This window comes from Anser brachyrhynchus (genome assembly GCF_964034855.1).
Source record: "Anser brachyrhynchus genome assembly, chromosome: 4".
NCBI lineage: Eukaryota > Metazoa > Chordata > Aves > Anseriformes > Anatidae > Anser > Anser brachyrhynchus.
The window spans coordinates 30,778,264-30,793,963 of NC_137698.1; the positions used below are offsets into that span (position 1 = coordinate 30,778,264).

A 15,700-nucleotide genomic window follows, 5' to 3' on the forward strand; every position below is an offset into this window, starting at 1 on the left:
ATGTGGTGCATGATCAGAAATGTCTTTATAACTTCATCTGGTCTTTGCTGAAGAAGCACAGTGAGAAGGGATCAGGAGACATCCTATGAGCACACACCTGTTCAGTACATGTATTTTCAGAGGGTGCTCCTTCCTCTTTGCAAATATTTCTGAACTCACCTGGATCATGTCGTGGCCCCATGGCTGAGCTAAGGAGAATGATGGAGGAAGGATGGAGAGGAACTGATCCACCACATGGAGAAACCCAAAGTCTGCATTGAAGATGGCTCAACAGCAGGAAACAGGGGTCCCGAGCAGGGTGTCAGGGTTGAGAAAGAGCTATCTGGGTAGAAAAAGGCACTTTGACCAAGAGCGTTTTTTTTCCCAGGCAAGTGAAACAGCCAGGTACAGATGGAGCTCCAATATCTTGATACTCATGTGCTTAAAAACGAGTGCTTTGCTGGATGAGATTTGGCATGCCCTTATGTAAGCAAATTATTTTTATCTGCTTCTAGCCTAATAGAGACTTGAATATTTTGAGAACTCATAGATCTCATTGCTATGGAAACTAACTCAGTATCTTTAGGACAGTCTTGCTATCTCTGATTTGCAGAGTCTGCATCTAATCGAGAGAGAGAGAGAGAGAGAGGGACAAGCCTAGTTACATTTGCTGTTTCAGTCCCACTCCTTACTGCCCTTTGTGTCACCTCCATAGCCAAAGGCAGAGTCCAACAGCCTTTACAGGGCAGGGAGGCTGCAATACCAGCAGCTCAATGCCAGATTTCTGGTTTTGATACCAACTAGAAATGAGGGGACTTAAGCTGTTAGCATGGACAATCAACACAGTAGATGAAGCACACAAACCGGGCTCATCCACGGCTGAACAGCCCCATAGGGAAGCCCTGCCTCATAGAGCTGTGCTCTCCTTTGGTGGGTGACCAAGCCAGAAGGCTCACTGATGCTCTGAAGCACTGAACAACTCTTTCCCAATCCAGAGGTTTGCAGTGGGAGGATTTGCTTGTCCTTTTTTTGAGAATTGTGTGGACAAGAGGCACTGCTGCCATGGGACGGATTTAGCAGGCGCCATCTCAGTGAAACTGGTTGGCTCCATCTTGTGTCGGAACATCTGCTTCATTGCAAAATCTGGGGTTTCCCCTCTCCTGCCCAACTTTTCTCCTTCTGTACCAAGTTATTTACTCTCTTTTTACAGTTTACCCAAACTTGGTCCAGCAACACTGTAAGGATGATACAAGAGAGAGAGATATAACCCTGCTGAGAAACTGGTACTTGACACACCTTAGTTTCTTTAAAGCACTGACTGAGCCAGTGCAGAGCTGCTTGCATTTTTTTGGTTTGCTTTCTCTTAATCAGTTTGTATATTGGGAGAGAAAATTTTGTCTTTTTCCGAAGTAGTTCAAGGGCTAATATACTCCTGTCTTTCATGGCCACCAAAGACTTCTCTGCATAATTCAAACTCGAGACTTCACATGGAAAATTTTTAAATGTTGCTGGAATTTTACTACTCTAGAAACAGAAAGGGTTTTTCTTTTTTTCTTTTTTTTTCTTTTTTTTTTTTTAGTCTAACCAAAACAAACAAACAAACAAAAACCTTGCCTCTTCATGGATAGGTTACTTTAAAAAAAAAAAAAAAAGAATTATTTCAGTTGTGACATGCCTACACTTTTACTCAGAAGTGGGATGAATTGTGAAGTCCAGCTGTTAAAAAAAAAAAAGTTTTTTTTTTCTGGTAAAAAAATAGTAAATTTTAATTTATATAATCCATAGGGTTGTTTTTTTTCTCTTTCTACCAAAAAATTAGTGCTTGTCAATAAAAATGTATTCCTCCCAAATGCTAATGTAAATTGCCACTTAATACATTAGTTTCTATTACATATAATCCATATATCTTAGTACTAGGCAAATGTGCCTCATTCAGGTTACGTCAGCATCCAAGGCTAAAGGAGTTCTGTCCACATTCCTCTTTGTTATTCTTTTCTTTGCTATTTTTACCTTTATGTAACATTGATTTTCTTCCCTCTTTGCAGAACAAGGCTAATCTCTTATAGCTGCTCAAAGGTGCTTTTTTTTTTTTTTGTCTCTCCAGAAAGGTAAGCTCATATTCTTATTAAACTGTTGCAACATCTTTTTCTGGATTTCCCCCCGCACACACCCCGTATGAGTTAAACCAGTATCTCATTGTGCTCCCTTTATATCCAAGCCAAGTATTAGATATATTAGATCATAGGCAAGCATTCAAATTTTTGGAGAATCAGGGTCATGCAATGGTGGAAAATTAGAAGAAAGCATTTTTTTATAGGTTAAAGGGAAATCAGCTTCATCAGGGAAAATCCCACAAGTTTAATTCTTGTAATGGATGGCGGTGACACACGCTCTGCTTTCTGTGATGAATATTATTCCATAAAAGAATGCAACATGAACCAGTAGTTAAACTAGGACAGATGTTGCTGGAAATATTTAAAAGATGTTTACTTTATATTATTAGTGATCAAATATGCAGTGTTCTTGGGTATGTCATCCTCATGACTTCCCACAAGACATAATATTTTCCTTGTTGGAAAAAGCAAATAACTCAAGTTGTAGGCAGTTTTTAGTAACCGAGATATTTTGGCCTGGTGATGTAGCTGCTGAGGTATCCACCAGCATCCCCAGCCCCCATCCAAACTGCTTCCCCAGCCTTGCTCCCCTTTTTCCCTCCAAACATTGAAATGATTCCCACCTTCTCCTCCCAGAGCTGGTACTTTCCTTGGTAGCTCTGCAATGAGGAACTTCCAGCCTCAACTATCCGGAGCAAATTGTCCCTTCTTCCTGTGGCTACCACTCAAAATAACCTATTTCTTCTTGCCATTTACTCAGTGAATTTCTCTGGGCTTGAATTAAGAAGTGATTTTTTTTTTGTTCCTGACTAGGGCATGAAATTGGCAAATGCAGGGTTTTCCTTTACAAAGCTCACAAAGGTTTCATCTATTGCAGTAAAACTGCTGCAATCTTCTCTGAGGACATACTTGTAGTGATTAAAAAAATAAATAAATCACGGTAGTTAATACTCTCCTGTAAAGTTAAAGCTGATTTAAGATTGCCTACACTCTGAGTTGCATTAATATAATCCCCTTTAACTAATCAGGTGTGAGTTGTACGTGGAGTGTACCCAAATACTCTATTATAGAGGAAAAAAAGACTGATCAGCTGCAAAGAAAGGGAGGTGTGAACCCTTCCTTCTGGCCTCCCCTCTCTCTTCCCACTGAGCCTGCCACCCTTTCAGGATGAAGACAGGCCTAGTTGCATTAAAGCCGGGGCAGCACACAAAAAAAACACTTCTTTGTGATCTCCTCGGGGCTCTTGTGGCTGCCTGCTCGCTCCTCCGTCACCCCACGGACACGAGCATCCAGCTGGTTGCTCCCAGGATCTGCACCCTCCCACCCCACTTCTCCCTGATAACCGCAGGGCGGCCACACCAGATGCCCTTTCCTTTTAGACCCACCTTGCTATCTCAAAGCCAAACAGCCCAAACTATCCTGTTCCCTCCCTGTTAAGTACCCGTGTCATTGACCTCCTTTTAGGTTTCTCAGCTTCCCCCCACCCTCCTTTCTCGGTTCCCCCCCCCCCGCCCCGTTGCTCAATCACTCGAGCTGCTGGGCCAGTGTCGCAGCAGAGGGCCGCAGGGCAGCCCTGGGGAAGGCCAGGAGCCATCACCGAGCCTTGTGCTCCGAGCTTGCCCCACAGCGGGGCTGTCCCAGCTGCAGTAACAGGTTTTGTCCCCTCGGTTCCTCAGCCTGCGTCCTCTTTTTCCTCATGCTTTTAGTCCATCTTCTCACAAGCAGCTTGAAATTGGGCTCACCAGAAAACCTGTGGCTGCCATTTTCCATCTACCTCTCTGGCATGCCTGTCTGTTTTGGGGACCAAAATTTTTGGCCTTGTGAAATTCTTTGGCCCTGTGGTGGTGGCTGGTGAAGGAGGGTGGAAGAGGATTAAGCTCTTGCTGATGTGGGAAGGCAAAATGCTAGGGAGAGCTCTGTAGAAATGACTCGGTAGCGTTTTCTGATTTCCGGATGGTGAAGGAAACAGGCCGGGAGGAGAAAACTGGCTGGGCAGCAGCCATCATACGCTGGCCAAAGAGGCAGCCTTCCTCAGACGCCTGTGCTTTGAATGCTAGTGTGCTAAATGCCTTGCTTTGATACCATTTACAGAGCGCTTCCCTTCCCTTGGGCTGTTTCTATATCTAAAATGTGCTTGCTGCAGTATGACCATAGATTACTTTTATCATCAGCCTGAGGGCGCAGGAATTGATACAGCTCTTACTGCGATCCCACTGACTTCAGGGGAATTACTTCCCATTAGAGCAAGCAAAATCAGAACGAACTCTCCCTTCCTCTGTTATTAACGGAGTCGTACCGTGAAGCCCACTGGAGTAGTCAGAGACAGCCGGAGATAAATCGGCCTGTGTTCTCGTGCAGCGCTGTCCCTGTGCATGTGACAGGATAAACTACATGTTCAGATACACCACAGAAAAGATAAACTTATCCTTAGTGTATATCGCTTTCCGTCTGCCATCCCCAGCACGTGAGGCAGAGCCTGCCTGCCTTGCCATGCAGCAGAGCAGCTTTGTGTTGGGCAGTGCTGGGCATCCTCCTCCTCGCCCCAGAGCCCCCCGAGAGCCAGAACCACGCTGCCAGAGCAGGGAAGGGGCAGCGACAGAAAATTTATCTGCTGTCTGCTTTTATTATTGATTTGAAAACCGTAATTTTATTTTCTCTAGCTCTTTCTGTTGGGAAGCAAAGTACTCAGGCATTCAGACTCTCACAAAGCCCTTTCATCCTCATCTTATAAATGGGAAAACCCTGAGATTTCAAATTATTTGCCCTTGTCCATAGATGTGGTGGAGCCAGAAGCAGTTCCCAGTTCCAGCTTGCCACTTGAATATATTTAACCACAAGATCATCCTTCTTCTTCATCATTCCTTAGCATTTAATTTAGACACAAACATAAAAATGGAACAAAACAACAACATTCCCCCTCCCCCCCCACCAAACCTCAGGCCCAGATCCACCATGAGTCAGACACGCAGAGCCAAACTGCACCCAGCCAGTGCATGGCTGCTGTAGGAAGTGCTGGCAACTGCCTCCCTCCGCAGAGACCAGTTACACCGTGGAGATACTCCCCAAATAGACCACAATTTATGCTGAATGAGGATGGGAAAGGAGCTGTCAAAGGAGGACACATTCTGCACCCCCAGAAGCAAATCCAAAAACCACTCCAAGCGATGTCCTGAGTGGCTCTCAAGTCACAAACACCATGGGGAGCCTACTGGGCCCCTCCGGACTTGTGTTTCCCACCATTCGTGTTAATGGAATAGTCTACCCCAATGTTTTATTCCAGGTGTTACTGATGAAGGTCTTTCTCTTCCCAATGTTAATGCGTTTTTCCTACTCTCTTCCTTTTGGGCAAAAAGAAATAATGAATATCTCAACAACTAACATCTCGCAGTTCTTTGTAACAAAGAGGCCATTTACCTTCTCAGCAGCTTTTACCTCCATGGATGCACCCATGACTAACAATAAGGCTACGATGGTGTTCTTCTGAGCTTTGCCTGCGTGCTTAGTAATATCTATTAAAGTGAGCAGCAGCAAAACTGTTCCAAATGCAGACAGGTTCAGAGATGAAGGTGATAGTTCCAGCTCCTAGGTGTCACGTCCCCAAAGGTGAAGTTGTTCCCAAAGGTGGAGTCAGTTTTCCTACCTTCATGCTGCCAGCTGCACGTCAATTCACATATATAGTTTTTTTCCTTACGTCCAAGACCTAGAGGACATTTTTGTTTTAAACAGTGAACTATAAAAATTGTTTTCTTATCTGTGCCTTCTGCTGATACATTCTCAGTATGAACATATCTTCCGTATTTCTCTAAAATAAATAGGTTTCCTCTCCCCTTCTCACTCCCTGCCTCAAGTTCAGAACTGTCAGGAATTACAATTGCTGATGTTGTGCTTGCTGTGGGGCCACAGAGAAGTGTGGCTTTGGCATAAGCAGAAATTTGACCTGCAGTTTTCTTAGCCTTCAGCTGAAGGAAAGAGGATGTTGCCTCTTGCATAAAGGGGTTTCACAAAGAACTCACGTAACCTGTTCCCAGCCAGTGCTGGTTACAGTGCCAGTTAAAGCTGCAAGCAAATGGGAAAAGATCCAGTTGGCCTGACTAAACGTTTTTACTTCTTTTAAACACACGTGATAAAAAAACCCTGCAGCTCAGTTTTTCGCCTTTTATCATATCACTAACTCATGACTTCAGGCTACCCCGTAGCAAAACTGTAGAAGCTGAGATCTAATGTTTGCAGCATGGGCTACAACAAATCTTTTTGCAGATTTGCAGAAGAGAACAAAGAATGAAAACCAGCTCAGTCCCTTTGTTCCCACTCTAGCCTTTAATGTTGTAAAAGGCAGTTCAATTTCATATAATCACAACAGCAAGCAGCTATAACAGAATACATTAAAAACACATTTGTTCAATAAAAGAATGCCATTTCACAAAAGGTCATGCTTTCAGTTTTGAGAAGGCTGCTAGTCACAAGCAAAATGCCAATACATCATATCACAAAACATTGACTTGCCTATTCCCTAGCTGCCTTAGCTACAAGAATGAGACAAACAGTATTTACCTGCCTCCTCGAATGCTGAAGCATTCAGTCATAAATTAAAAAACATACTACTGAATATTTTAAAGGAGGCACATGTGAAATAAAACATATAATTCCATAAAGTGGATAATGTATGAGAAATGCATTGTTAAAAGTCTCCTCGGGGAAGAAAAAAAAACTGAACAATAACTACACTGAAACTATTTCATTGTTTTTAGACTAGTTGTACGTAACATGCCTCAGCATTTATTTAGGAGATAGTTACTTGGCACTAAACTTTGAATATTTAACACAAACTAACATTTCTTCAGTTTCAGGGAGTTTCTCCTCCCTACCCAAACATCTGCAGCACAGCACTCTGGTTCCAGTGACTGTAGGCATTCCCATAGATGTACACCACTTCTGTATTCTCATCTATAGCTCCAAAGTGTTATTTCCTATAATTGTGACCTGCATTCTGTAAAGTTTCCAACAACTTTGAAAGGTGATTTTTATGCTACAAGAAAATTCACTTTTAATCTGGGGTAAATTTATTGCCTCATTTAATCTGCAACCTCGTATTGACTAGATGAGCCTAGCTCTTTGCCATTTATCTCTTGGGCACTTAGTTAATGAATGAAGAGAATTTTGCTGATTGCGTTGGCTGAATTTTTGTCTTTTTAAAATGTTGTTCAAGCAAAAAGATGAATACTCATCAGTTCAGATACACGGAACACAGTACTACCTGTGATGTTCATTCTTCTCATTTTTGTCCTGAGTGGTATTTAAAAGTAGGTCAGGTTTCTGTATGCCAAGCATTAGAGGCAGCAACACCTGTAATTATCGTTCCTTTTAACGAAGTGCTTGTTGGTGATTTAAATCTTTTCCAAATGCACCACTCCATTAAAATGCCTGGTGGTGTATAGGCAGTCTCAGTTTTTTAAAGATTCAGCTATAACAGATCATCTTTATTTCAGAATTGAGGAATTATGTTGCTTTGCCCTTATTAAAAATAAAATCAGTAAAAGGAATGGGTTTTGTTTGCCCTCACACCTCTGGAAACAAGACTTGAAATTTCTCAAGCTTGCCACCATGATGAGGTTGTGCATGAGCAGTTTTCGCCTGACCAAGTCCTACCGCTTGGCGCAACAGTTCATTATCCTCAGAAGAAATCTATAATCATTTATTATATAAATTCAGTGAATATTCCCCCAGCATCGCATGTGCTCCAGGTCTTTTGAACAGTTAAAGGGCAGACCAGGTCTAAAGTGAGAAGGTATGAAAACTGTGAAGTGAGAGGGTAGCCATGAAGATGGGAAAAGATGGGAATAGGAGGGCCCCTAAACAGGAACAGAGGATGGGGAAAAGGCTGTAAGGCAGGAGGAGACAAAAGCAGAAGCTGGAGAGATGGAGATGTCTTTCTTTAATCAGTCCTCTCCCACACACATTTTGGTTCAGAACTTGAAAACGAACAGATAGCTCTTGGGCCTCAACCTACCTCTGCTGCTAGCAAACAGCTTTAAAACCCAATGGGGTAAAACCACGTTTTCTCATTCACCTCTCTTCCTACCAGTGAATGCTGCCCCCTGCAACCTTAATGCTATTTTAATTTCTCTTTGCCAATGTAATAAAAAATAATTACTGTAGCAGCATAAAGGATTATCAGATTTGTCTCTTAGCTGAGGCATGGTAGGAATGCAAATAATCAACCAAAGAGTTGACAACCTAGAAATGCTGATTGCCTTACAGAATAAATGGTATGTGGACATGAGTTTCTTATCCTGATACATACAGGTTTATTTGCATAACTGTATCTTAAACATCAATTAAGGACCAATCCATGCAATTGATATATATATTAAAAAAAAATCATAATCAATGCTTTCTTACTCAAGGAAAGTTTCAAGAGAGAATTAGCATTCTAAATTGCAAAATATTCAAACAAAACCACTGATTATTACTGATACGAGCTTTTAAATGGCTTATGACACATCCAGATTGGTTCAGTAAGAAAACAGGTTTGGGGCTGGATAGTAACTGAGATTTTCTGTTGGTTTTGTGGTTAAGGATAGCCAGATGGATAAGGATTTTATTATAGGTGTTGGCAAGTTAATGCTGCTGAAAGCCTGACACATGACGCGTTGACTCAAAGCTGGAACATCAGACTTTCATCAACACTAAATTCAAGCAGTGTTTCTGAAACTGTAGCCTGGATGTGCCACTGCAGTTTGTGTATAACCTGCCTCAAAAGAAGAATAACCACAAACATCAGGAATTATTCTGTCCTAAGTGAGAAGGATTAGCAAAGAGCATTCACCACAAAAGAAGAGCCAGAACTCTTGAGAAGCCGCGCGTGCAAATACATGTACTGCGTTCTGCTCCTGTGTGTGCCCAGCTTGCACAGAGCCCACTTCACATCACCCAGCCTGGAAAAAATAGGTTTCACCTGCGGTCTTCTACTGCACTGAATCCAGACTTCAGATAGGGGAGAAGCACGCAAGTCATCTCCAAACCCTGTACTGTAGATGAAGCTCTAAAACACATGCAATTTGTTGAAAATACATGCACCAGATTCATCAGTTAAATCCCTGATTTCCTAATTCAACAGTGAAAGCAGCGTTGGCTTGGAATGTCTGAACCAAAGCAATCCAGCTGGAAACGAGTCGTCTCCCAAGGAGTCACACGTGGCTGACATTTATCTTTGTTTCTTCATTTGTAGGATAGACAGCCATTTACATTCCTGAAAGACCTTGTCTCAGCAGTTTCCCTTTTGAGATGGTACAGTAAGGAAAAGAGCTAACTAATCTATTTGTGGCCTTCAAACAGTACACCAGAAACTTGATACGCATGGACAGGTGCTTGCCTGGGAAAGCTGTTCATCTAATTTTAGATATGCCAAGATGAACTGGAGGAAAAAATATTACGGATAGGGTAGTGACAGCAGAGAAAGGATTCTGGTTAGGAAGAGAATAGAGTAACTTGACCAGTGTGTGTCCATGCAGTGTGCCATTTTGTTACTAACATGAACAATATAAAGCTTTACCTTAATTATCAATTGATGTTCAGTGATTAAGCATCTCTTTAGAGTGTCTCCTCTTGTCAAAATAGGATTTCTTTCCAAAGACGGCCCCTATCTCTTGGCCAGCTTAATATGAGAACTTCTCCATTAATACAGATTTCAGCTGAGATAGCGGACACCTGCATGGAGCCAACGCAGCAATCAGCAAGAGGGCGGGTAGGGAGAGCTCAAAAATGAGCAGCAAGCTGCTGCATTTGAGATATAACAGAGGTCAATGCTTTCCTAACTAATCAGGGCTTTTGGTCAGGGGACATTGGGAATGAGGTAGGTTTTGGATGCTTTTTCCACCAGGGCAGGATGTGCTTAGCTTGCAGTGCCTCCCAGCAATCAGCAGCCCAGCTGGAACCCATCAGCAGCAATCGGCTCCGGGCTCATGACATCACTGTGGCACAGAGAACATTTTTCACATACTAAGACAGCACAGATACAGGCTGGGAGCCGGAGGAGTTTGTTAAGTAGGCAAACTGCTGGCTGCAGACCCTTCTTTTCTGCAGGTTAAGCTTTTCGTTTCATTGGCGTGATAGCATTTTTCAGCTGCAAAGGGTGATTAAAGACACCATTAACATTAGCATCAGTTCAACGTGCGTGTCAGGACCCCTAGTAACTATTGAAATACACACAACGCACTGCAACCCCTCTTTGGTTTTCTGAAGGGGCTGAGGCTTCTGGCTGTAAATTTTGCTCAGCGGTACCGTCAACTGTTTTGCAAAACGTGCAGAAATTGCAGAAATCAGTCTGGTCAAGAAACGCATATTTAGCTTCAGCACAGCTGGGAGCCCCTGGGAGCAATGCCGCATTATACCTCAGCGCAGGCAGGCTCGTGGCAGAGAAATGAATCAGCCATGTACTTTGCCCTACAACCTCACAGCAGGCATGCCAAACAACAGGCTGAGAGGCCAACTTTTCACCTTATTGCACCTTTGGGAAAGAGGCATTACAGTTGAGGAATTTTGCAGTGTGCTACGAGGTTTCACAATGCCTGGGCAAACAGAGATGGTGAAAGAGCCCAGATCTGTCAAGTTGAAAGGCTAAATCACCACTTCGCTCACATGCCTCTGGAAGCCACCACTCGCTCGTGTGCGGTTGGATTGCCCTTGCTTCTTTGTGCTAAGGGAGCAGTGTTGCTAAATCAAGAGAGGGGCTTCATCTGGGGGCTCTGACAGGGAAAAACGAACATGAGCACCCTTATGATGGGCCAACACTGCCAGTAGTCCGCAACAAGCAGGAGAAAACTGTTAACAGAGGCTGTGGTTGTCTAGCTGATCCTCAAACGAGCTGAGATAGAAAAGTTCCTTCTTTTCATTTCAGATACCATGTCTCACTCATGACCTCTAGAGTGAGAAATGCAGAGAGAACTGATGTTAAATAGGAGCGCTCTAAAGATGTAGTGAAAAAAAACTTATTTCTGCAGGCGTTTTAACTATTTGCATATGGCTACTGCATCTGTAAGAGCACAGCAGAGAAGATGCTTGCTTGTGCAGGTGTTAAGATACTTAGCCAGCAACTAAACAATCATACCTCATTCATTATTTCCGATGACGATATACCTGATTTTACAAAACTGTATTTTTAGAAGCAAGTTTTAGTCAATTGTGGTAATAGCTTTCCATTTAAAAGTGTAGGAAGCTATACGATTTCTAGCAGATTCTGGCAGATAGCAGCTGCAACACAGCATGTCCATCTAGTCCGTGGTGGTTAGGCTGGAGTCAGATGCTCCACAAAGCAGACCAGCCAGGGTCTTTAGGTCTGAGTGATTTGTGAAGACAGCAGGGTATCAGAGTTACACTATCAAAATGCTTTTAATTCAAAGTGTTAAAGTTTCAAAGTTCAGATGCGCAGCGGTCACATTTACAGAAAATTTTAAATTGAATTTTCACCGCACCGGGAAGCATTGGGTACCAGCAATAGCAAAAGAGAGAAGGCAGCTTTGTTTCTGTTGCTGGTTTTAAGGGAAGTTTTCAATAGCTGCCAGTTATCATCTAGCTTCCTTTGCTCAAGTTAAGTAAACTACAGAAACTGCACATCCACTATACTTAATGTATAACTGAAATAACATATTGCAAAAGGTACAAATAGCACTAGTGGTCACGAGCCCTGAACCGGAGGGAGGGAGGGACAAGCAAAATAACTGAGGACAAGTTCAGAGTACACTGAAATCTAAAAACCAAAAGCTTGTATTCTTATTAAAGTTTTGGCTAAATTAACGAGATGGCTGAGTTCCAATTGGGCTCCCATCCCTTGACCACAGCACAGTTTGAATGGTTCCTGCTACTGCAGAGTGCTGCTATTTTCAGACGTGAGGCCTAGAGCAAAGCCCCAGGCTCACATGAGCCAAAGGCACCGGAAGAAGAAACCAACTTTTCTTGTTTTCTGCAGATGTCAGCACACAGCCACTTCTCACACACTAGAGATTAACTAGTAAGAGGTGTGGACTCCATCTTTTACCCAGTCACAATAGATAGGTCCTAAGATTTCAGACTTCTGAGTGTAGCCTCAGCCACCAGGGCATTATTTGACCTCGATTTCCTAGTAGCCGCTGCTCAAGCCCTTTGCATTCTTCCTCGAGTTGTTCCACCTCTTTAGGGATTTTTCCAGCTGACCCCTTTGATCCTATCTGAAGAAGCTGAGCAGGGGCAGCTCCTTGCATGGAGGAATATCAGGCCTGACAAACAACAGCTGCAGCAGAAGTCAGAAAGCCTTTTACATGGTGCTTTCTTCCCCATCATCTCCACAGAGCCGCCTTCTGAGTGCAAAATATGCTTAGCACTTCATCTTCATTCTCTGGTGACTTCGCCTTTCCCCAGCCAGCATGACAGCAGTTCAGCAGCTGCTACACCTCATTTATCAGCAGCTTCCTTCACCTGTGCTCAGAGCACTTGACAGTCATGGTCATAACTCATACGAAAGGCGAGTCCCCTCCTGAAGCAAGCAGAGCTGCGTGGTGCCCTCCGCAGGCCTCACAGCCAAGGGAGACGCCGGCTCCCCTCAGTGATCAGGAAGCTGTCACAGACTGGAAACTGCACGGATTTGCACTGTACTTCTCCAGAAGTTACCACTTAGGACATTACTGCAATTAGCAGTAGTGGCAGCTACCCTCACGGCAGGCTGCAGTGGGGGCAAAGGCCTGTAAGGGCCTCAGGCGCTCCCCAGTGCAGTAAGAACCAGGCCCGAGACAATGCACCATGAAGGGCAGCAGGGGCTGCAGCGCTGAGCTCTCTGATGCCCTGCTGGAGCTAGGCAAGCCAGCTGAAACCTGCTTTTACACTGACTGCAGCTGGGGGAAAGAAAAATTGAATTGGCACTGGTGCTACAAAACACACGTTTCTGTATTACAGCCAGATGTAGCTGTTACTTCGCCCCTCCTCCAGGATCCAGCTTCTCTGTCACAGCTAAGCTGAAGTAACAGTAGGCAATGGTGGGAAGGGGAGCCATGCTTCCCCCTCATCCTCAGCACCCGGCTGCGGAAGCTCAAGGCAGGGGTAGCAGCTCTGGTCTGACACCCCGCTTCAAGAAAGTACACAAAGGAAGATTTTACACAAGGGAAGATTTCTGCTGGCAAACAAGGGATCAGCAGTCGATTTGCTTAACTAATGCAAAACCCACAGCCCAGGACCCCCAGTCCATCCCTGTGTGAAGGGGACCATGCTGAAGGACACAGACCTGTGGTCACCTTCACCTGCTGCGAGGCGCCCAGATGGTGAGCTCAGACCTGGCCTCACAGGAACTTAGTCCACTGAATGCAAAGACCACAGCCATGTGTATTCCTTCCTGTAGCAGGCATGCAGCCTGTTCCTTCTCCTGCCGTTGAACCTTGCATTTCTTCCCCTTGGCATCTGGGAATAACTCAGGCTACGCCCGGGTTTGACGCTTGCCTCTCTCTTCAGCAACTTGTGGTGTCTTTCAGCACATCGTTTTTGCAACAAGAGCCACTACTTAATCTCCAGCAGCAGGAAGAAATCATCCAAAATCCTTTGTTTTGAGATGCAGTTTATGTTTGTCTAGTTATCCCAAAGGCACCTTCCCCCCACAGGGACCCTCCGTCCTCAGCTGCCCAGCAGCTGGCCAGGATCAGGCCGCCCCTCGGGAACAACTGCCGGGACTGCCATGGCAACTTATCCCCTCCGAGAGTGACAGTCACATCTTGCCTGGTCAGGGCTGCTTTTGATCTTCTGATTCCCACCGTACAGATTAAAATCAGCAGCACCAAGACTGAATTAGGAACTCATAACAGACACCGGTGGAAAGAACTGGAATTTATGACTCATAATTTTACTTTTTTTTTGGCTCATTCTTCTTGCATTTCCTCCTGCCCCTACCCTTTCACATAGTTTAAAGCTATTTACACTGGTTGCATTGTGCTTTAAGAGAAAACCTGCATTATATCAGTTTCCTATATTGAAATAGAAAGATGTTAAGACTCTGCATTGCCACACAGCGTTTATCACAACTACCTGCCCATCAATCTGTAAAAGCTAGCGCATACACTGTTTCTGTGAAGCAGTAAGTTAGCATCTTGTACACTCCACATGCTTGCCTCTAACACCTTCCCACTGCTGCAAATGAGAAACTCAGAGACGAGCTTCATCTTTCACTTCTGCTTTTATTTGCCTGAAAACTAGCACTTTTCTGGAGTGGATGCCAACTGCTGCTACTTCTAAGTGCTGCTCAGCAGCTTGTCATGAGTTACTTTTTCCATGTCTTTAACGCATCCCAAGCAAAGAATAAAGATGCATAACAGTAAAGAAGCAGGTGCTTGGAAAACAAATTATTTCTTTGGCAGTATCTACATGGTAAATACTTTCAGCTAAATCTCTACCCTTACAGACACAATTGTGATCATACACAATGAGCTTTCAAGGCAGCGTTTAAGAGTTAGAGAATTAGTTTCCTCTCTTTTCTTTTGGGAAAGACAGACGGAAGCCTGGATGCTGGACACTATTTCTCTGACTTTTAAAGGAATTCCCAGGAAGGGAAAATTAAGGAGTATGCTACTCCTCTTCCTCCTCCCCAGCCCGGCCAGCAGGATTGTCAGATGACAAATGCATTATTTTGGGACTCAGAAGATCAGGTACTAACCTCAGCCACAGCATCCCTGCATGCCTTTGGACAAACACCTCACCTTTCTGTAAGGAATTGCAGTAATTACCAAAATGCTAGAAAAACAAACAGGAGCTTCTTTGATGTTGAGCCACAGGCACAGGGTGAAAATTCCTGCTCTGCCACTGGTCTGACTTCATCAAGAATTAGGAATGGGGTTAATCAGTGTGGTTAACTCAGCACAGCACTGAGATTAAGGTATGTTAGTGACCAGAGAGAGGTATGGTGACTCCAGAGACCATCTTAGCATTGCTGCTCAGTGCTGTACTATGTTAGCAGGCTACAAGCTGTACTATCGGGACGCTCCATGCTTGTTGCAGATTATGTAAAAGTGCCCTGAAATTCAACAAGTCCACTCTAAAGTTCACTGTCATGCTTCAACCTCAACTGCAGTGTAACCCAGCCCAGCATCACAGCTGAGACAAGAGCATTCACAGTGGCAGCCAACCATCAAACTACAGGAAGCATTACAATGCAAAGCATAGCGGGGGTGCTGCCAGAGATGGCACCCCAGAGAGCTACCAAGCTCTTCTGCGTGCAGAACTGTAGTTATGTCCTTCTTAGCAGTCCCCTTTTCTTGAAGAAAAGAGTGGGACTTTGCGCAATCAGCAACACCTACAGGTGAGGTTTTCCACCTGGATTCTTTGGGACAGCCATCATGAGGGACTCCTGCTTCAAGCACTTTGTCTCCTGGGGTGGAAACCATCCAGCTGTCAGCTCTCAGACCATACCAAGGTTTGAAGTCTCCTCACAGCTCCAATCACAACCTCCATACTCACTTTCTCTGGGGCTGGCAGAGCAGTTGCTATCAACAACAACACATGCAGAAAAAGCATTATGTATTTTGATCAAAAGCAGAGAAAGCTAATTTAAGAAGAAGTGAGGGGGGAGGAGTAAACCAGCTTTTCTACAAAGCTTAGTA

The 15,700-nt window shown here is 44.1% G+C and overlaps 1 protein-coding gene across 1 annotated transcript in view; it reads left to right on the forward strand.

Annotated features, from left to right (window-relative positions):
- The window catches only part of SPMIP2 (sperm microtubule inner protein 2), a 40,434-nt gene that overhangs the window by 17,699 nt on the left and 7,035 nt on the right, over positions 1 to 15,700 (forward strand). The gene's annotated exons all lie outside the window — the stretch shown is intronic.